At 41.8% G+C, this 22,285-nt stretch overlaps 1 long non-coding RNA gene across 1 annotated transcript; it reads right to left on the bottom strand.

Moving 5' to 3' along the window:
- Window positions 9,058-22,053, bottom strand: LOC102188010. The gene is made up of 3 exons (XR_001917685.1): window positions 21,932-22,053; window positions 21,251-21,328; window positions 9,058-11,539 (listed from the first exon to the last, which is right to left on the bottom strand). It is a non-coding gene; the product is annotated as an uncharacterized LOC102188010 (long non-coding RNA).

Genomic DNA, 22,285 nt, shown 5'->3' with positions numbered 1-22,285 from the left:
GGTTAGCTCCTTGGGCTGGGAAGATCTCCTGGAAAAGGAAACGGTAACTCACTCCAGTATTCTTGCCTGGGAAATCCCATGGACAGAAGAGCCTGGTGGGCTACAGTCCATGGGGTTGCAAAGAGTCGGACATGACTGACCAACTAAATACACACATACATACATCTACCACCTCAGAGAAAAATCCAGTTACAATAACTGCCACTATAGAAAAAATGCTTGAAGATCATCTATTCTAAGAAGTTAAAAAAATGGTTTAAAAAAAGAAAGAAAGAAACCCAAAGAAAATAAAATAAGGAAGCAACCAGGTTAAAATAAGAATTTAATTATTAAAAGTGGATTTGTAAATCTAAAAGCTGGATTACTGAAGTATATGGCTGTCAGTAGCTACCTTTAAAGAGGAAGCAGAAGGAGGAAAAGCATAAAAACACCTAATTAGGATAAAGGGAAAGACTCATATACAGAGGAAATATGGATAGGAGTGAGACTATTACATACTATTATAACAATATATTTGAAAACCCAAATAAAACTGATCCTTTCTTCTATAAATTACCAAATTGAATTGGAAAGAGATGATAAACCTGAAGAAGTTAATAATATGAAGACATTAAGAAAATTATTTTCAAAAAACCTTGTCCCAGATCATTTCACATGTGAATCCTTAAAATATTGAACTAACATATATGCAAGATACTGTTTAAACTTTTCAAGAGCAGAGAAATACAGAAATAATTAGAAAACTATTTAGATTATTTAATTAAATTATTATTATTAAAATATAGAAATAATCCATTTTTTGCAATTGACAAATCATTAATCTACAAACATAATAAAGACAAGCTATAAATTAATTTTACTTGTGAATAGAAATAAAGATTTTTAAAGGGTTAAAAATATATATCTCCACATATAAATTATATGTATCAAATCAAACTAGAAATTCATTAAAAGAATAACATGCCAAAACCAAATGAGGTTCATTTCTGGAATCAAGAGATTAACGGTAGTTCCATATTAGTACCAGACATGAAACAATGAACTGTTTAAAAATTGGGAAAAGGGTACAGCAAGATTGTATATTGCCACCCAGCTTATTTAACTTAAATGCAGAGTACATCATGCAAAATGCTGGGGTGGATGAAGCACAAGCTGGAATCAAGATTGTTGGGAGAAATATCAATAACTTCAGATATGCAGATGACACCACCCTAATGGCAGAAAGCAATGAGTAACTAAAGAGCATCTTGATGAAAGTGAAAGAGGAGAGTGAAAAAGTTGGCTTAAAACTCAGCATTCAGCAAACTAAGATCATGGCATCTGGTCTCATCACTTCATGGCAAATAAATGAGGAAACAATGAAAACAGTGAGAGACTCTATTTTCTTGGGCTCCAAAATCACGACAGATAGTGACTGAAGCCATGAAATTAAATGACGCTTGGTCCTTGGAAGAAATGCTATGACAAACCTAGACAGCATATTAAAAAGCAGGGACACTACTTTGCTGACAGAAGTCCATCTAGTCAAAGCTATGGTTTTTCCTGTAGTCATGTATGGATGTGAGAGTTGGATTATAAAGAAAGCTGAGCCCCAAAGGGTTGATGCTTTTGAACTGTGATGTTGGAAAAGACTCTTGACAGTCCCTTGGACTGTAAGGTAAGGTGAGGTAAGGTGAAGTCGCTCAGTCATGTCCAACTCTTTGCGACTCCGTGGACTATAACCTACTAGGCTTCTCCGTCCATGGGATTCTCCAGGCAAGAATACTGGAGTGGATTGCCATTTCCTTCTCCAGGGGATCTTCCCGACCCAGGGATTGAACCCGGGTCTCCGGCATTGGAGGCAGACACTTTAACCTCTGAGCCACCAGGGAAGCCTGGGAGATCAAACCAGTCAATCCTAAAGGAAACCAATCCTGAATATTCATTGGAAGGACTGGTGCTGAAGCTGAAGTTCCTGCCAATACAGTTAGAAAAGGATTTAATTAAAATTTGTAAATTATAGAGAGGAGGTTACAAAACTGTCGTTATTTACTGATATGACTATATATCTAAAAAAAATTAAAAAATCAAACCCCAGAAACAACTTGAGTCTGCTCAAAAACTAAATAAATAAAAGAGGCGAGTAAAGAGATTTTAAAAATTACTAAAAAGTAGTATTTTACTAAAAATAACTTCTATTAAAGTTTTAGATCAAAATGATAGATTGGCATAATCTAATACACCAAAATCACTGCAGATGGTGATTGCAGCCATGAAATTAAAAAAGGCTTACTCCTTGGAAGGAAAGTTGTGACCAACCTAGATAGCATATTAAAAAGCAGATACATTACTTTGCCAACAAATGTCCATCTAGTCAAGGCTATGGCTTTGCCAGTAGTCACGTATGGATGCGAGAGTTGGACTGTGAAGAAAGCTGAGTGCCGAAGAATTGATGCTTTTGAACTGTGGTGTTGGAGAAGACTGTTGAGAGTCCCTTAGACTGAAAGGAGATCCAACCAGTCCATTCTGAAGGAGATCAGCCCTGGGTGTTCTTTGGAAGGAAAGATGCTAAAGCTGAAACTCCAGTACTTTGGCCACCTCATGAAAAGAGTTGACTCATTGGAAGAGATCTGATGCTGGGAGGGATTGGGGGCAGGAGGAGAAGGGCACGACAGAGGATGAGATGGCTGGATGGCATCACCGACTCGATGGACATGAGTTTGAGTGAACTCCAGGAGATCGTGATGGACAGGGAGGCCTGGCGTGCTGTGACTCATGGGGTCGCAGAGAGTCAGACACGACTGAACAACTGAACTGAACTGAACTGAATACACCCCCTTCCATGCCTGAAATATAGAAATGCTAGACAGAATATTATTTGAAATATTTGGGATCAAACTATTTTAAGCATACATGTCTCAAAGGTAAGAAAAGAAGATTCCCTCATTGTTGCATATAGAGCAATAGTGAGGTTGTATAACCCTCAAGAGGGGCAAGGACAAAGACAGCCTGTAGGAGTTGGGGTTAAAAAGCCCACAGGCTTGGCCTTTAATGAATACCTGGAGTTGGAGCCAGGACCAAGCTTGTTGTTGTTGTTCAGTTGCCAAGTCGTGTCCAGCTCTTTGTGACCCCATGGAATGCAGCACAGCAGGCTTTCCTGTCCCTCACCATCCAGATGAAGAACCCACATCCACATCCCCAGTTCCCCCTGCCCACTTGATAGGATGCTCCACAGTGCATCATCTTGCTGCATTCTGCTATTTCTAACTATTTCAGTTGAATTTTGTCCTTTTAAAAAAATTATTTATTTATTACCATTTTCAGGTCAAAAATTTTATTGAGATACAGTGACATATAATACTGTGTATAAGTTTAAGGTGCACATTTTTCTGGCTTCTCAATCTCTGAACTTCTACCTTTGCTTTCTTATTCTCTTTTTGAAAGTGAAAAGTGAAAGTGTTAGTTGCTCAGTCATGTCTGACTCTTTGTGACCCCTTGGACTGTAGCTCCAGCTCTTCATTCTTTCTGAAGTTATTTCTCCATTCTTCTCCAGTAGCATACTGGGCACCTACTGACCTGGGGAGTTCATTTCTCAGTGTTATATCTTTGTTCCTTTTCCTACTGTTCATGGTGTTCTCAAGGCAAGAATACTGAAGTGCTTTGCCATTCCCTTCTCCAGTGGACCATATTTTGTCAGAACACTCCACCATGATCTGTCTGTCTTGCGTGAACTACACGGCATGGCTCATAGTTTTATTCAGTTAGACAAGGCTGTGGTCCATGTGATCAGAAGCAACAGTTAGAACTCTGTGTGGAACAACTGATTGGTTCAGGATTGAGAAAGGAGTACAATAAGGCTCTGATGCTGTCACCTTGTTTATTTACCCTATACGCTGAGCACATCATGAGAAATGCCAGGCTGGATGAATTACAAGCTGGAATCAGGATAGGTGGGAGAAATATCAACAACCTCACATATGTGGATGATACCACACTAGTGGCAGAATGTGAAGAGGAGCTAAAGAGCCTCTTGATGAGTGTGGAGGAGGAGAGTGAAAGATCCAGCTTAAAACTAAGTATTAAAAAAAACTAAGATCATGGCTTCTGGCCCCATTGCTGCTGCTGCTGCTGCTGCTAAGTCACTTCAGTCGTGTCCGACTCTTTATGACCCCATAGGCGGCAGCCCACCAGGCTCCTCAGTTGCCAGGATTCTCCAGGCAAGAATATTGGAGTGGGTTGCCATTTCCTTCTCCAATGCATGAAAGTGTAAAGTGAAAGTGAAGTCACTTAGTCATGCCCAACTCTTAGCGACCCCATGGACTGCAGCCTACCAGGCTTCTCCGTCCATGGGATTTTCCAGGCAAGAGTACTGGAGTGCGTTGCCATTGCCTTCTCTGCTGGCCCCATTACTTTATGGCAAATAGAAGGGGAAAAAATGGAAGTAGTGACAAATTTCCTCTTCTTGGGCTCTAAAATCATTGTGGATGGTGACTGCAGCCATGAAATCAGAAGACCATTGCTTCTCGGCAGGAAAACTACAGCAAATGCAGGCAGTGTGTTGAAAAGCAGAGACATTACTCTGCTGACAAAGGTCCACATAGTCAAGGCTATAGTCTTCCAGGTGGTCACATACGGTTGTGAGAGCTCGACTCTAAAGAAGGCAGAGCACCAAAGAATCGATGCCTTCCAACTGTGGTGCTGGAGAAGACGCTAGAGTCCCTTGGACAGCAAGGAGAACAAACCACTTAATCTTAAGGGAAATCAACCCTGAATACTCATTGGAAGGACTGATGCTAAAGCTGAAGCTCCAGTATTTTGGTCACCTGAGGCAAACACTGGAAAACTCCTTAATGCTGGGAAAAGCTGAGAGCAGCAACAGAAGGGAGAGACAGAGGAGGAGATGGCTGGATGGCATCACTGATTCAATGGACATGAGTTTGAGTAAACTCAAGGAGATAGTAAAGGACAGGGATAGTAAAGGACTGATGTGCTGCAGTCCATGGTGTCACAAAGAGTCAGACGCAACTGTGTGACTGAACAACAACAATTTCATAGTGTAATGAGTGAGAGGATTATCTCACATGTTGGGAGGAGAAGTGGGGATTTTCAAGAATCGGGCCACCGCCCATAGTTTGGCTTCGATGATTGACCTCCAAACTGCCACAGTGTGTGGGTGTGTCACTTAACTTGCTGATATGTTATGGTGAGCATCTGCTGAGGCTCAAGGTCTAGCGGAAGTTGACACAGCCATCTTGGGCTTATTTTGTTGTTGCTGTTGTTCAGTCATTCAGTTGCTTAGTTGTGTCTGATTCTTTGCAACCCTATGGACTGCAGAAGCCAGGCTTCCCTGTCCTTGTCTCTCTCCCAGAGATTGCTCAAACTCATGTCCATTGAGTCAATGATACCATCCAACCATCTCATTCTCTGTCATCCCCTTCTCCTGCCCTCAGTCTTTCCTAGCATCAGGGACTTCTCCAGTGAGATGGTTCTTCAAACCATGTGGCCAAAGTATTGGAGCTTCAGCATCAGTCCTTCCAATGAATATTCAGGGCTGATCTCCTTCAGAATGGACTGGATGGATCTCCTTGCAGTCCAAGGGACTCTCAAGAGTCTTCTCCAACACCACAGTTCAAAAGCATCAATTCTTTGGCGCTCAGCCTTCTTCACTGTCCAACTCTCACATCCATACATGACTACTGGAAAAACCATAGCCTTGACTAGACGGGCCTTAGTCGGCCAAGTAATGTCTCTGCTTTTGAATATGCTATCTAGGTTGGTCATAACTTTTCTTCCAAGGAGTAAGTGTCTTTTAATTTCATGGCTGAAGTCACCATCTGCAGTGATTTTGGAGACCCCAAATATAAAGTCTGACACTGTTTCCACCGTTTCCTCATCTGTTTCCCATGTAGTGATTGGACCAGATGCCATAATCTTCATTTTCTGAATGTTGACCTTTAAGCCAACTTTTTCCCTCTCCACTCTCACTTTCATCAAGAGGCTTTTTAGTTCCTCTTCACTTTCTGCCATAAGGGTGGTGTCATCTGCATATCTGAGGTTACTGATATTTCTCCTGGCAATCTTGATTCCAGCTTGTGCTTCTTCCCCCGCCCCAGTGTTTCTCATGATGTACTCTGCATATAAGTTAAATAAGCAGGGTAACAATATACAGCCTTGACGGACTCCTTATCCTATTTGGAACCAGTCTGTTGTTCCACGTCCAGTTCTAACTGTTGCTTCCTGACCTGTGTATCGGTTTCTCAAGAGGCAGGACAGGTGATCTGGTATTCCCATCTCTCTCAGAATTGTCCACAGTTTATTGTGACCCACACAGTCAAAGGCTTTGGCATAGTCAATAAAGCAGAAATAGATGTTTTTCTGGAACTCTCTTGCTTTTTCCATGATCCAGTGGATGTTGGCAATTTGATCTCTGTTTCCTCTGCCTTTTCTAAAACTAGCCTGAATATCTGGGAGTTCATGATTCACTTATTGCTGAAGCCTGACTTGGAGAATTTTGAGCATTACTTTACTAGCATGTGAGATGAGTGTAATTGAGCATTCTTTGGCATTGCCTTTCTTTGGGATTGGAATGAAAACGGACCTTTTCCAGTCCTGTGGCCACTGCTGAGCTTTCTAAATTTGCTGGCATATTGAGTGCAGCACTTTCACAGAATCATCTTTCAGGATTTGAAATAGCTCAACTGGAATTCCATCACTTTCAATAGCTTTGTTCGTAGCAATGCTTTCTAAGGCCCACTTGACTTCACATTCCAGGATGTCTGGCTCTAGGTGAGTGATCACACCATCGTGATTATCTTGGTCGTGAAGATCTTTTTTGTACAGTTCTTCTGTGTATTCTTGCCACCCCTTCTTAATTTCTTCTGCTTCTGTTAGGTCTATACCATTTCTGTCCTTTATCAAGCCCATCTTTGCATGAAATGTTCCCTTGGTGTCTCTAATATTCTTGAAGAGCTCTCTTGTCTTTCCCATTCTGTTGTTTTCCTCTATTTCTTTGCATTGATCGCTGAGGGAGGCTTTCTTATCTCTCCTTGCTATTCTTTGGAACTCTGCATTCAGATGCTTATATCTTTCCTTTTCTCCTTTGCTTTTCACAGCTATTTGTAAAGCCTCCTCAGACAGCCATTTTACTGTTTTGCATTTCTTTTCCATGGATGGTCTTGATCCCTTGTCTCCTGTACAATGTCACGAACCTCCGTCCATAGTTCATCAGGCACTGATCAGATCTAGTCCCTTAAATCTATTTCTCACTTCCACTGTATAATCATAAGGGATTTGATTTAGATCTCACTCATTAGTCTATGATATTACCCAGCCCACGAAAACTAATCACTCACGTATCTTGGGACCTCTCACCTTCTGAGATGGCTCACGCTCTGTGGAGTGTATTTCTCCCATGGCCACTCTCAAAGTCTGTGACAAACCACATTCTGTCTATGGAATACGTATCTCTCTAAATAAACTTGCTTTCACTTTACTATATTTGCTCTTGAACTTTCTGTGTGTGAAGCCAAGGATCCACACCTGGCTGCCTATTTCAGAGACTTGCCTGAGACCTAGGATGTGACCATCTTCTCTCATTGTCTCCTTCTTAATGAAACAAACTGAAAATAGGAGCTGCATCTGAAGTTATCAAGGTTACTATGAGGAATCAAAGGAGGACCTAAGAGGATCTAAAGAACCTCTTGATAATGGAGAAAGAGGAGAGTGAAAAAGTTGAGTTAAAACTCAACATTAAAAAAAAGAAGATCATGGCCTCTGGTCCCATCATTTCATGGAAAATAGATGGGGAAGAAAAAGGAAACAGTGGCTTTATTTTCTTGCTCCAAAATCACTGCAGGCAGTGACTGCAGCCGTGAAATTTAAAGAAAATCCTCCTTTAAAGAAAATCCATGACAAACGTAGACAGCATATTAAAAAGCAGAGACATTACTTTGCCAAAGGTCTGTCTAGTCAAAGTTATGGTTTGTCCAGTAGTTGTGTACAGATGTGAGAGTTGGACCCTAAGAAAGGCTGAGCATGGAAGAACTGATGCTTTTGAACTGTGGTGCTAGAGAAGACTCTTGAGAGTTCCTTGCACTGCAAGGAAATCAAACTAGGCAATTCTAAAGGAAATCAACCCTGAATATTCATTGGAGGGGTTGATGCTGAAACTCTAACACTTTGACCATCTGATGCAAAGAGCTGACTCATTGGAAGAGACCCTGATGTTGGGAAGGATTGAAGGCAGGAGGAGAAGGGGACAACAGAGGATGAAATTATTGGATGGCATCACCAACTCAGTGGACATGAGTTTGAGCAAACTCTGGGAGCCAGAGAAGGACAGAGAAGTCTGGTGCACTGCAGTCCATGAGGTCACACAGAATCAGACATGACTGAGTGACTGAATAACAATGAGGAAGCAACCAGAAAAATCCACCAGATAGAATCTTCAACAGTGCTTCAGTGTTTTAATGACTGGGGGAATGAGAAGCTGTACTAATTTAGCAGATGGAGAGAATTGTGTGCCCCTTATTTTGATCATAGTTTGAATAAAATAATTGTAGAAGGGCAGGAAATTTTTAATATGGACTGAGCATTCAATATTAGAGAATATGAAATTATTAACTGGGACAAAAATGTTGGGTTTTTTAAAAGAAAACACCCATATAGTTTTAGAGACTGAAGTTTTTAAGGGTGAAGTGGCATGATGTCTGGAATTTACTTTCATGCATTGGAGAAGGAAATGGCAACCTACTCGAGTGTTCTTGCTTGGTGAATCCCAGGGATGGGGAAGCCTGGTGAACTGCTGTCTATGGGGTCACACAGAGTTGGACACGACTGAAACAACTTAGCAGCAGCAGCAGCATTTTAGAAAAAAGAGCAGAAATAGATGAGAAAAATGAAGAATATGCTTGTTCTGAATCTGGCTAATGGAGATGAGTGTTTATTCTATTTTATGCTTGAAAGTGCTCCAAATCATTAAAGAAAACCACTGAACTCTCCCAACAGAAACACAGGTTATTACTGAACCAAACTTGAGTTTGCTTATCCAAATGAGCAAAGTCAATCTACAACATAGGGTTGTGGTAAAGTAAAGTTCAATATTTATTTGCAGGATGCCAAGCAGGAGAATGGGCAAATAATGCTTAGAGGACCTGAACTCCTCAATGGCTTTCAGGCAAGGGTTTCTAAAGACTAAAATTAACAGTAAGGGTCTTAAGCACATGATTAGCTCATGGATTCTTCTGATTGGTTGGGTGTTAAGCAACAAAGTGATATCTGGCATCTTGATCATCATTCTTCTGGCTCCAACTTGTTTGGGTCACCTTGGCTGAGGTCAACAGGTTTCATCATGTGGTACTGGCTCTGTAAAACAACTCAAAAATATGTTGCATCAGATTGTTATCTATATGCCTTGACGAAGAACTAGGAGTCTTGTTGACTCTGTTTTATGTTTAAACTTTTCTAGCTTGATTGCTTTTCCTTTATTTCTACATTTACTCATTTCTATAATCATCAACTGCTTGAGTCTGCTCTTTAGAACTCTGGGAAAACTTAAAAATCTAAAGATTTTTCTACAGACAAGACGTAGGGACAAGAGAGGATCGTACCCAGGAAGGTCCTACAGGGTCCTGCTCAGTTTCAGGTCCCTCTGCTCTTTGATACTCCTCAATCCAGAGGGGAACAGGGGCGACGACCGCTCTGGCTACTTCCTGCTGAACAAGGGCGATGTTGATTCTCCAGGATTAGAGGAGCAAAAGTCTTGGACCTTCTTCTCAAAGAATTCTCGAGTCCCAGGCCTAGTGTCAATATTTTGCATCATGAAAACATGATCTCCCTTTTTGACCACTTTGTTATACCATCTGAACAAATATTTGAAAATTAATAAACCTATTACAAAAGGATGATGATCAATGGAACTTTGTAACAGTACTCAAAAGAGTCCCCCATTCCAGATGGCAACCAGGAAAATAATTTTTGGTGTGTATTCTATTTATGTACATCCTATAACTAGGTAGCCTTTTGAATTATTCTGTTTATTCAGATTTCAACTTCTCTGGAGGTATTGATGTATGTACAGCATGTGGTATGAGCCACTGCACATACTTTTCCTTGTTTTGCCAATAGGAAATCACAGGCTATTCCATTATCTAGGACCACATGAGTTCAAAGATAGTTGCTGGGCTGGAATACTTTAAGCTGTGTCCTCAGCAATTTGGCAGATTTCCCAATTGTGGTAGCTAGATTATGAATCATATCTCTATTGATATAAACTCTGGCAGTCGGTGTGAGGTTGCCAAAAATGCTTTGTCTTATATTGTCCTAATACCCAGACGATATCTCTCTTCTAAGACGCAAGTTTGAGTTAGAGAGGGAAGAAACGCTCTTAAGGCTGTGCACAGAAAAAGGGATCCTAAAATGTCCCAGTAGGCATGACCCTTCCATTTGCCAGCTGTCTAAACAGTGATGTGCCCATCCCCGTGTAGGTGAGTCACTCCCTGTGCCACAGACAAAGATATATCCTGGAGGGGAGCATGTTATACCTCCCAAGGTAGTGTCATTGATTCTTTCATTTTGGGGGAGTTCAGAGATTATGTTATCAAGCCATGGGTGAGAGCCACTGCAAGCCTTCCATAGTCCATTTACATGATACCCAACTTGTTTGGCTCTCTGACACAAATTAGTGTCATTTTTAGACTTTACACATTTGTCAATTGTACATTTCAGGGGATTTTGTTCATCACATTTTTTCAGAATAAATTTGAGGGACCGAGGGGGACCAGTAGTAACTTTTCCTCCAATGGAAATTACCTCAGACAGGTTGAAACAAGGGACTGGAATACTGTGATGTCCCTTGGTTAGCTGAACTTGCCATGTGACACCTGAAGGAGGATGGTTATAGAAGGTCATGGGGCCTGGAACAGTATCAAAATCTGTTACAGGAACCACCGATGGGATATATTGTTCATGGATGGTTTGAGATTTCAAATGACACTTCACACAATCGTTTAAATTCCCACCTCTGGCTTTGTTATGATATAACCTAGCTTCCCTCCAGGAAGTGGCAGACACCAGTGGAATGAAACAGTAAAGGAAAACAAGAGCCATCATTATAGTTGGGGCCAACAGCTTGTATAGGAAAATAGCACTGGTGCTCAACTTTGGTACTAACCCTATTATCACAAGGCTTGAACTAAAATAAAGGAAGGTTTAAGTCTCTCCTATTATCAGTATCACAACAAATTACAGATTTGCTTGACTATGATAAAATCACAGGTAAAATGATTAGATGAAGCGGCAAACAAAAGGATAAAAGCAAGTAATAAACCAGAAAAATGCTCCAGTCAATTGTAAATGTTATAATGGATGGCCACTAGTCATTCACTAGTTATCTAAGATACTTTCTCTGTTTTTAACTGAAGCCCTAGTCCAGACTTGCAGCAAGGAGTACTGGCTTCAGCTGGCTTTGTTGTTGTCTTTTCTGTAACTTCTGAGGGCTATGAATTTGTTGCTGGGTCAGAAGCCAGTTTCACCCGTATGCAATGGATCCACGGTTTGATTCCTGTCAATTTAACAGAAGAGTGAGTTAGTAAGTAGTAGAACCTAAGTCCTCACCCACCAGGGCTGAATTTGGCTGTTGGGTATACATCTTTCCATGTTATTAGGAACACCCAGTCTCCAGGTCTAAAATGCTGGAGGGGGACATCTGTGGGAAACATCACTTTACTAGTAGCATTTAAAGAAATAGCATTTACAACTAACCCCAGCATACGCACATAGCTTACAGTGTCTAGTTCTTTTACCTTTTGATCACATGTCTGATCATAAAACTGCTTAGAATAGAGCATACAGTATTTTGTAAGGAGTCAATTGGAGTCTACTTCTAGGATCCGCTCTAAGCAATGCAAGCAGTAACACTCTTTCCCAGGTTAAGTTAATTCTTGACAGATTTTAGCTATCTTCCTCTTTAGAGTATGTTTCTAGTTGATCGTAGCCTCCAAAATGCATGCAAATTCCATTTATTCCACATTTTTTATATACCTACTGATTCACATTAGCAATTAAGATACCTCTCTTATTACTCTGAATTTATTGAGCTCAGTAACCCAAATCTAGGAATTATCTCATAGAGCAAGACCTTTACTACTTCTGGAACTTCTTCAATCCAGCAAGAGAATGATTCTAAGCAGACTGTAAAGGCGTCTGCCATCACTAGTAAGTAAAGTTTCCTTTTACTTAAGGCATGATTGTAAAGTCTACTTGCCAATCTTTCTCAAGCACTTCCCTCTAGCCTGGGCTCTGTGCAGGATGGGGGAGTCCTCATCTTGAAATTATTTTTAGTGCAAAGCATACGCTTTTGTAATACTCTTTGAATTATCCTTGCATATTTGGTCTTTCAATGTAGTCCTGTATCCACTGGATGCCATTAATGGGGGCTCATGTATATTGCTCCAGTTACTTTCTCCATTAGATAGTCATGAATTAAAACCACTCCTTGGTCATTTATCATTTGATCCTGAATGGGAAAGGTCATATCCCCATTCTCCTGATATTTTGAGGTTCTCAGGTGAGTGTGTAAGTGTGTTAGCTGCTCAGTTGTGTCCATCTCTTTGTTGACCCCATCCACTAGGCTTCTCTGTCCATGGAATTCTCCAGGCAACAGTGTTGGAGTGGGTAGCCATTCCTTTCTCCAGGGGATCTTCCTGACCCAGGGATCAAACCTGGGTCTACTGCATTTCAGGCAGATTCTTTACTGTCTGAGCCACTAGGGTATGTGGGGCTAAATTAACAGGGCTATAACCAAAGGCGCTTTGTCCTGAAGGCTGTCCTGAAGGCTTGGTCGGCTATGTTGTTCCTTTTCAAAACAAAATAGTCAAATCTCGGATGTCTTGGGCAATGAACAAATTACCACTTCCTTTGGCTTGAGCACTGTGTCTAACAGTTTCAAAATTTCTTTGACATGTTTGATTTCTTTTCTTTCAAAAGTGAGCAATCTCTCTTTCCAAATTACGCTATGTATGTTTACAACTGAAAAGCCATATTTCGAGTCAGTATAGACGTTGACTTTTTTACCTTCACTGAGATGTAAAGGTCAAGTAAGGGCAATAATTTTAGCTTTTGGGGCAAAGATACATGATGACAAAGCTTCTACTCCTAGGATCTCCTGCAAGGTTACCACTGCAGGAATTATAATCAGATCCAAGCACCTGCTCAATGATATGACAATAATCATTCATGTGCCTCTGGGCCACCCAAAGGGGTCGGGAGCAGAGTGGCTGGATTCAAGGAGGACACAGTCTTTGGGGTCACATTAGAATTACCAAGTAAAATTATCTGATACCCTCCCAAGTGGTCTAAAGTGAGACAATATCCACTCTTTTGTTCCAACAGTGGCAACACACCGTGGGATGTACACACCATGGCTGGCTATCCTGGAGTGAATTCCTCTGCTTCTTGCAACAAATCTAGAGTAGCAGCTATAACTCTCAAATACATCTGGATTACACTGTCCAAAGCCTTTGTGAAATGGGATACCGGGCATTTTGTCGACTGTGCGTCAGTACCTCTAGTCTCACGGTGCTGTATTTAGCCGCTCAGTCATCTGACTCTCTGTGACCCCATGAACGGTAGCCCACCAGGCTCCTCTGCCCATTGGGATTCTCCAGGCAAGAATACTGGAGTGGGTTGCCATGCCCTCCTCCAGAGAATCTTCCCAACCCAGGGGTCGAACCTAGGTCTCCTGCATTGAAGGAGAATTCTTTATCATCTGAGCTACCAGGGAAGCCCAAGAATACTGGAGTGGGTAGCCTATCCCTTCTCCAGGGGATCTTCCAGACCCAGGATTCGAACCAGGGTCTCCTGCATTCTAGGCGGATTCTGTACAAGCTGAGCTGCCAGGGAAGCCCCTCCAGTCTCATTACCTGTCCTTTATGTTTAAAAAGATCAAGTGACTTTTTCAAACCTGGCAAACACAGAACAGGAGCAGTCTGTAGTTTTTTTTCTCCATTGTTAGGAAAGTCTCTTGACATTCTCCAGTTCCCACTAAGGCATTATTGTCAGTCCATTTTAGGGTCTCATACAACTGCTTAACTATTAGCTTAAGCTGGCGATCCAAGTGCAGCAGAATCTTGCCATTCCAGGAAACGATGCAACTGCCTTTGGTAGCGGTCACCACACCCTGGCTACTGTCTCTTGGCAGTCCTGGAGCCAGTTCCTTTGGCCTTTTCTCAGTTTGGATCCCAGATATTTCACTGATGTTTGGGAAATTTGGGCCTTTTTCCAAGAGATTTTATAGACTCATTTGGCCAGACAGTTCAAAGTAGTCCCAGTGTTTTCACTTGTGTTCTTTGTATTGCCAGCTGTGAAGGAATCATCCACATATCTGAGCAGAGCTCCCTCCTGTAGCTGGAGCTCCCTTATATCTTTAACTAGCACTTTCCCGAACACCGTGAAGGTGTTTTTAAGTCCTTGCAATACTGCCCAGCAGTATTGCTGCTTGCTTTGGTTTCTAGATCTTCCCAATAAATACAAATAACTCTTGGGATTCAGGACTCAAAATAACACAGAAAAAAGACCTCTGCTAAGCCTAATGAAAGTTTCCAGATAAGATGATCAGAAGAATATAGGTATTTGGGACTACAGGGTGAATATCTTTCACTATCTGATATATAAACCAGTAGTTCTCAGTGCCAGGCTTCTTAAAGGCAGGATGGGAGTATTATATAGTGACGGAGGGAATCCAATAAGCAAGTATTTCAAAATGCCAATCCAGCCTTGGGCTGGATCCCTGTTTTGCTTGCTCCTTTAAGGGATATTGCCTTAAACTCAGAGCCTGAGTGTCCAGCTTCAGTTTCACCTTAACTGCTATGGCCATCCAGACTCTTCCTGCCCATCTATCACCCCATGCTCCCAGGCGTCCCTGCTGCGAGATGTCTTCAGGGATGCTGGTGGTGACTCCTCCATCCCTTGACGGGAGGGCTAGCTGCAAGGCACAAGCTTGTTTCAGTGGTACTTTTATATCCGGTATTTCCGGAGTGAAAGTCACTTTAGCATTTAATTTAGTTTAAAAATCTTGCCCCAGCAATGCAACTGGGCACTCTGGCATGTACAAAAAATAAGCTGTGTTTTAGATTAGGAGCGTCAGTCTGACAGTCTGGGGATTGCAAAAACAGTTTTTGGAGAGGCTTTCTAGATAATCCTCTTGTCAAGGTGCTTTTCTGGGCTAACTCTTTGGGTCCAACTCCTTGCGAATCCAGTGTTCAAAACAGAGCAAGTGGCTCCACTACCAGTCAGAGAGGCAATCTATTTCCCACAAAAGGGTTACCCAGGGCTCCTGATGGGAAACTATTTCCCCAAGCAGAGTCCCCTCAGAGAATCCTCTGTCACTCTCTTGTTTCCAGCATGAACAATGCTTTTTCCTCCTCTTCCAGTTTCTTTTGTAAGCTGAGGCAGACTTTCTTTCAGTTGCCTTCTTGTCTTAAAGTAAGGACTGCTGCCAACCCACTTTTACATGTCCCATTGGTGGGCTTTTTCCTGTGGGTCACCCTTCACTCTCTTGGTTCTCTGGGTCTTACTCTCTGCTCAAATTTTTGTCTCCCCTTTCTCCACTGAGTGTCACTGCCAAAAGGGACTTTTGCTGCTTCATTTCATGGGTCTCTTTTTCATCTTATATTCCCTCCCAACTGTAAAACACTGAAAGCAGTTTCTACCAAATGACATAACAACAGGCCAAAAAGTCCTTATGTTTTCTGCAACTGGGGCACTCAAAGTCACAAAGTCCAATTAACGACTTTGAAATTCTCTGGATTATCTGGATCCACATCTGCATGTTGGCGATACGCCCTGTACATTCTCTTCCAAAACCTCAGGGTTTTCCTGTGGCTCTTTGCACAGTCCTTGCACCTTATCAGAGTTCCACTATTGGTTCTCCCTTTTGGAGCCCTATCATGATGCACTCCTTGTAATGCTCAATTCCAACTTTATCTCCTAGGTTACTCTCCTTCCAGCCTGGATCTATGATGGGAATTGCTTTTGGGGCTGGTGCTGCGACGGGTTTGCCAGGGGCAGCAACATGCATTCTACCTACCTCTTCTCTAGCCTTTTCCATTGGGTTCCCAAGTTTGTTCAGGGTTTTCCATAACATGGTACAGAAAAACGCGTATGAATTTTTTAGTCAATGCAATATTTCCATCCTCTTCTCTTCCTCAGCCAACAGAGTGGTTAGCAAACTTTGATATCAGCCCAACTGGGTTGGCAAAGATGAAAGAGAATGAATTTTCCATCCTGGTAGGGTCATCCCAGTAGGTTGGCATATTATTTTTGCAGTTCAACATGTCTGAGGTTGAAAAGGGAGAGTGGATCCACATGAATCCTGCTGGATGATCTTGGGCATTTATTCCTCCAGTGTGACTCTGCCTCAGTGGGAATCACCCTGAATAAACACGAGTGGTTCCCTGACCAAAATAGAAGCTCTGTCGGGTATGAGAGGAAGACAACCTCCCCTTCCTCAGCTCCTGCCAGAGCAGGTGAGAATGAATTGGCTACTGTGGGATCTATGGCTCCAGCCCCTGCTTCCACATTTTGCCCACCATACAGAGGCAGTTGTGATGGATATCTAGAAGCATTTATTTGTTGAATTAATTCCCCATCTCTTGATTCCTGAGAATAGGGTAAACCTTTTAAAGTCTCCTTATTGGAGGAAATTTCTTCTGTATCATAATTCCATGCATGCTACATTTTTCTCTAAATAGGCTCACTTTGAATCAATAGCATAAGGGCTGTACATAAGAAGCATCCTCCCATTTTCCTCCCCGTTCACAAAATAGTTCTGGTTCAAAGACGGTGTTTTAATTTAGAGAGCCATTAGGGAGCAGTGTTCTCCAGATCTTAGGATGTCCTGAGGCTAAACAGTGTTACAATGGAATACCATTTTTTCTCCTTTTCCGAGGTGCTTAACTAAAAATTTTCCAATTCTGCAAAATATACCCTAAGGGGTTACAAGATGGAGCAGAGCTCTGACTACCCATCTTTGTTGTACACAGCTGGTACTATCAAACATAAGAAAGAAAGCAAGCACACAAACACAAGGCATCTCTCAAGGTTACAGATTCCTTAGTCCAATACGGAAAATCCCACAAATCAATATCCCACCACAGACAGAGCCAAGTGGCGAAATGAACACCTTGGTGTCATCATACATGAGCCCTTCTACTGAGCAGAAATGTCTTAAGTGTCTTGTTTCCTTCACCATGAAAGCACCAAGGGCCATTGACCCCCAACTGGTGGCAGATGCTCTGTGTTGTCCCTGAGACAAAGGTGTTCAGGAAGCTGCTGGACAGAATCTCAGAGCCCTCTCCTTCCAGGAGCCAATGTGCCGCAAAGACACCCACCTGGGGTGGTGGTCTTTTCATGGTCACCAAAATTGTTACATGATTGAACTTAGGTTCACTCACACCAAATTCAGTCTATTGACACCATGTCTTGGTGAAGGAAAAGTACAGTGTTGATTTTCAGGGCACCAAGCAAGGAGTTCAGGTCCTTTGAGCATTAGCTGCCTATTCTCCTTGCTTGGTGCCCTGCAAATAGATGCTGCACTTTCCTTATGACCCAGTGTTGGTAGATTGGCTGCTGTGCATCAGGTGAGTGAAATCAAGTTCAGTTCAGCAACAAGACTGCTCTATATGTCCTACAAATAGTGTTAAAGCAAACCGCCAAAGAAAACTGGAAATAAGGGCAAAATTGTACATATAAATGCAGACAAAATTAAAGCATGAAGAAGGTAACACTGACCAATAAACATAACTCAGGTCAAAAGTATGATATGAAGCAAAGAAAAATTTTTAGTTATGGTAATCCACAAATATAAATATCTTTGTACCCTAAACAACATGGCTAAATCAAAACCAAGAAAAGACAAAAGGCTGAGATAAAAGTAGAAATTTAAAAGAAAACTGTTAAGAATAAAATCAAAACACAAGTAAGCATTTTCCTTAGAGAGAAAAAATTACAGTGTACAAAACTGAGCATGAAAAAGGACCTGATGTGAGGATATTAAAAGATAAATTTGCAAATGTAGGGTAATATATTTTTAAAATTGAAATAAATGATATTATGGCAAAACTAAAATAATCAAATGGTGATCCAAAAGGTAAAAACAAACACATAATTTTCATCAGATGAATATAAAGAAAAATTAATACAATGTTCAAGATTTTAAATAGCTTCCATGTGCAGAACAGTCCATTTAACAATACAGAACAGACAACTGTCATTAAAGAGTTGTAAACAGCAAAAAAGCTAAAACAGGAAAGTATTTTGCAGAATAGACGATAACAAATTCTAAACCACCACAAAAATCCTTCATGTTTCTTATAATAAAATTTTGTGTAAATTGATAAACTAAATTTTTAAAAAAGGAGAATTGAAAGCAATGAGTACTAAACATGATAAGTTGCCCAAGCCCAGGAGTTGAGGGTACAGGGTAAAAAAATGGGATCACTATTACCTATCTGAACTGGGAATAGTTATGACTTTTTAGGAACTTGGAAGACCTAATAAAATCAGAAATAATAACATATACTCTCCCCTTGAAAAGCTACCCCAAGAGTGAAATAACCAGGACTTAACAAAATGTTCAGTCCTGGGTTTTTCATGACAAAGACTCAGAAAATAATGCCCTTTAATAAGAGAAGGATTGAGCCAAAGGAGCTCAGTGCCCACTGAGGAGTCAGAGGGGCTGCTAGACACTACACCAGAGATGCAATGCCCTGGTTAAGGATGTCCTGGATACGTTAGAGGAAAAAACAAGCTGCAGGTAACATGGCTATTATGAACCCATTATAAAACCATAGAAATTAGAATAGACAGTAAATAGATTAAAATATGCTCAATTGTATGTCAGGGGAAAGTTACCAAAACTGGTTCCATGTTTGGAGAAAACTGATGTTTCTGTGCTGGGCCAAATATCCCTCCTCTCAACCTTCAAAGGAGCTGCAGGAACTGTTAGACTTTTCAGGCAATTAAAATGTGAAAAGTACACTGCTAAGTTACCTCAGTCGTGTCCGACTCTGTGCGACCCCATAGACGACAGCCCACCAGGCTCCCCGTCCCTGGGATTCTCCAGGCAAGAACACTGGAGTGCGTTGCCATTTCCTTCTCCAATGCATGAAAGTGAAAAGTGAAAGGGAAGTCGTTCAGTCATGTCAGACTCTGTGCAACCCCATGGACTGCAGCTCACCAGGCTCCTCTGTCCATGGGATTTTCCAAGCAAGAGTACTGGAGTGGGGTGCTATTGCCTTCTCCAAAAAGTACACAGTAATGCCAAACTCTGGGTGGTCACAAAGAATGGGGTGGGAATATGATCTGTTCTGTCTCTAGCTAAAAGGAAGTCCACAAAACTGTCAGCAAACTCGGGGTGGGGGGTGGGAAGCACCCGTTCTGAAAAGTTAATTCAGCATGAAAGAAATGCAGGTAGACAACAAACATATGAAATGATGGCAGTCACAAGCCAAGAAAATGCAAATCAAAACAAGCTGTTTTCCATCCCTGAATAAGGGGAAATTGGTTTATGGTGGCGCAGTCTCTCAGGAAGGCCAGGTGAGTCTGGAACTGAAGACTGCGAAACAGAGCCAAATTCAATCTACAATTTGCTCTATGCGTTGTACACAATCATGAAGGCACCATAAGTTAGTCATGTGAGTAAGAAAGAGTGGTGCCCCTCCCACTCCACCCCGGGAAATGAGTCTCAGGACTAGTGTGAGCAGGAAGTCACAGAGCCTCCACCTGCATGGGCTCAGTCCCCAGACAAGAGCCTTCTAGCTGCTCAGTTCAGCGCTCTCATTTTAAGGAGTAATAGGGAGTAACAGTTAAGCCCCAAGGGATCTTGTCTCCATCAGTTGCTCCTGTTCCAGTGAAGCCAAACCTTGGCCCTTAGCAAACAAATTCCTTACCCATATTAACACTCAGTATGTCACATTTAAATATTCACAGTCTAACATCAGATGTTTAAAAGCAGTCTTCATGGAGGCTCACACTGGCCACTGTTACTCCATTTTGAACTACTTAACATAGCATATTGTCACATAAGATGAGTAGGAATAGAATGATTAAATGTCACATTGAAACAGTTATGCCCTCCCCCTCCCCTATATCTTTGGTGTGTTTATTGCCAAACGTTTCTAGTCTTTCTTGTTTCCTGTCTCCACAGTTCACCCTCCTGTTGTATATTGTTAGAGCAAGTTCCTTAAAACATAAATCAACACTCATTACTGCACGGATTAAAAGCTTCTTGAGTCTTTCTGTGCTAAACCCCTTTTGATGGCACTCCAAGCCTGACTTGAACCTTGCCAAGTTTGCTCCAGACTCGGTGTTTAAACCTTGCTGTCCATATTGATTTAGGGGTTCTGAACCCAGAGTGGGTAGAATTTTAAGGTGTCTAGGATCTCCGGCAGGAAAGACTGGAATTTTCATTCATATCTGAGTGGATTTTAGCATGGTACAGTTATCAAAATAATAATTTGAGATACAGAATATGTGAGCTTCTTAACCTATTATTTAACAAGACTGGCAGATCTAAACTATTTTTGAATTTTGACAAAGTATAAGACTGTGTTTCATAATACCTGCAAAACTGTAACATGAAGTGAAAAAAGCTATGATTTCTAGTGGTGACAAAGTCATGGTTCTACTAATAACATCAGACCACCAAAGCTCCAGGTTAAGGATCCCCACCCTAAATTCATTCCTCATCTGTCCAAAAGGTCAGTTTCCCTGATTCACTAAAATATGTGTGCTCCCACACCCCCTCCACTCCTCCATTTACCAAGACACTCAACTATCAAGCCTTAGCTGCTGCTAAAGAAAAACCACAAGCCCAAAATGGCATCACTTATGCTAAAGCCCAGACACCAATCCTAGACTCCACACTTGACTTACTTGCAGTTTCCACCTTTCCCAGAAATGTAATCTTAGCCAACGGGATTGGAATTTTCTGATTGGCACCAAGGAGATAATTTGTCCTGTGGGCCTTCTCCATAGCCTGTACCCAGAAGAAAAAGCTGTCTGCATGATGAAACTGCCATTCTTTTCCCTCAAAAGATGTCCTGGCCTAAAACTAATCTTTTCTTTCCCTAAGGGCTCTCTGTCCCACCCTTCTTCTTATTAAAAGCCTTCCATTTGTGGAAAGTCTGTGAGCTAGTTCCTTCTAGTTGCTAGAGGGGATTCTCCCCAATTTGACCTTCAAATTGGCTGAATTGTGTTTTTTACCACTGCTCACCCACAGAGGTCCTTGTCCTGGAAGGAGGATGAGTTTTCTGCACAGCAGAACTTGGTCTGTGCAGCTGTGTCTCAGGGTCTGGAATTCAAGCAAAGCACATGACATATTACTAGAATTCAAAGTTTAAGGTTTAGTAGTAGAAAAGCAACCCATTTTGTACTCAGGGGGAAAAACAAGTTACTTTTCTAGTTATGTGTGTTCTTAAATTTATATGATCATAACAGTAAACATTATTCCTTTTGTTGTTAGAAAAAGAACTTAAATCAGTCTTCTAACAATGAAGGAAATGGAGAAAAAGTGACTACTTCCAAATCTATCCCCCAGTCAGAAATACTCTGAAGAAATAGATAGAGGATATAGTTCACCCCTCACATCGAGGGACTAGGAGAGACAGAATCAAAAGTCTGGGTCCCCTAAGCTCCAAAGCTCTCATTTATACCATTGCTTCCAAAGACTGTCAATTTCACCTCCCAACCTTTAAAGCAAACACTTTAGTCCTTCCTCATTTCCTCCTGGTCTTCATTTTCTCCTCTTGTGGCACTATTTTAATATCCCCAATTTCAGAGTAACAGAGGCCTAGGAAGGTGCCTTTCTCATGAGCCAGTGAGAGACAGAGCAGGTCGTAAAGCTAGGGGGCCAGGACAGCACCCACCCCATGCCCCACACTTCTACCAGTCCTACCTGGAGAGGGGCTCCAGCCCTAGGACATAGCCCTGAGCAGAGTGAGGAAGGAGGCTGGAGAGCTGACCTAGTCTTTTGTTGGCTCCTCCTTCCCCTTGCAGAGTTTGCAAATCTCTAGGACCAATTCCTTTTCAATCCCACCCCTTTGCTGCCTCTTCAGTTCAGTTCAGTTGTTCAGTCGTGTCCAACTCTTTGTGACCCCATGAATCGCAACACGCCAGGCCTCCCTCTCCATCACCAACTTCCGGAGTTCACTCAGACTCACGTCCATCGAGTCAGTGATGCCATCCAGCCATCTCATCCTCTGTCATCCCCTTCTCCTCCTGCCCCCAATCCCTCCCAGCATCAGAGTCT

Source organism: Capra hircus, chromosome 3 (assembly GCF_001704415.2).
Source record: "Capra hircus breed San Clemente chromosome 3, ASM170441v1, whole genome shotgun sequence".
In the NCBI taxonomy this organism is placed as follows: domain Eukaryota; kingdom Metazoa; phylum Chordata; class Mammalia; order Artiodactyla; family Bovidae; genus Capra; species Capra hircus.
Note: the sequence above shows the minus strand (reverse complement) of the source record. Positions and strands in the feature narration are given on the sequence as shown.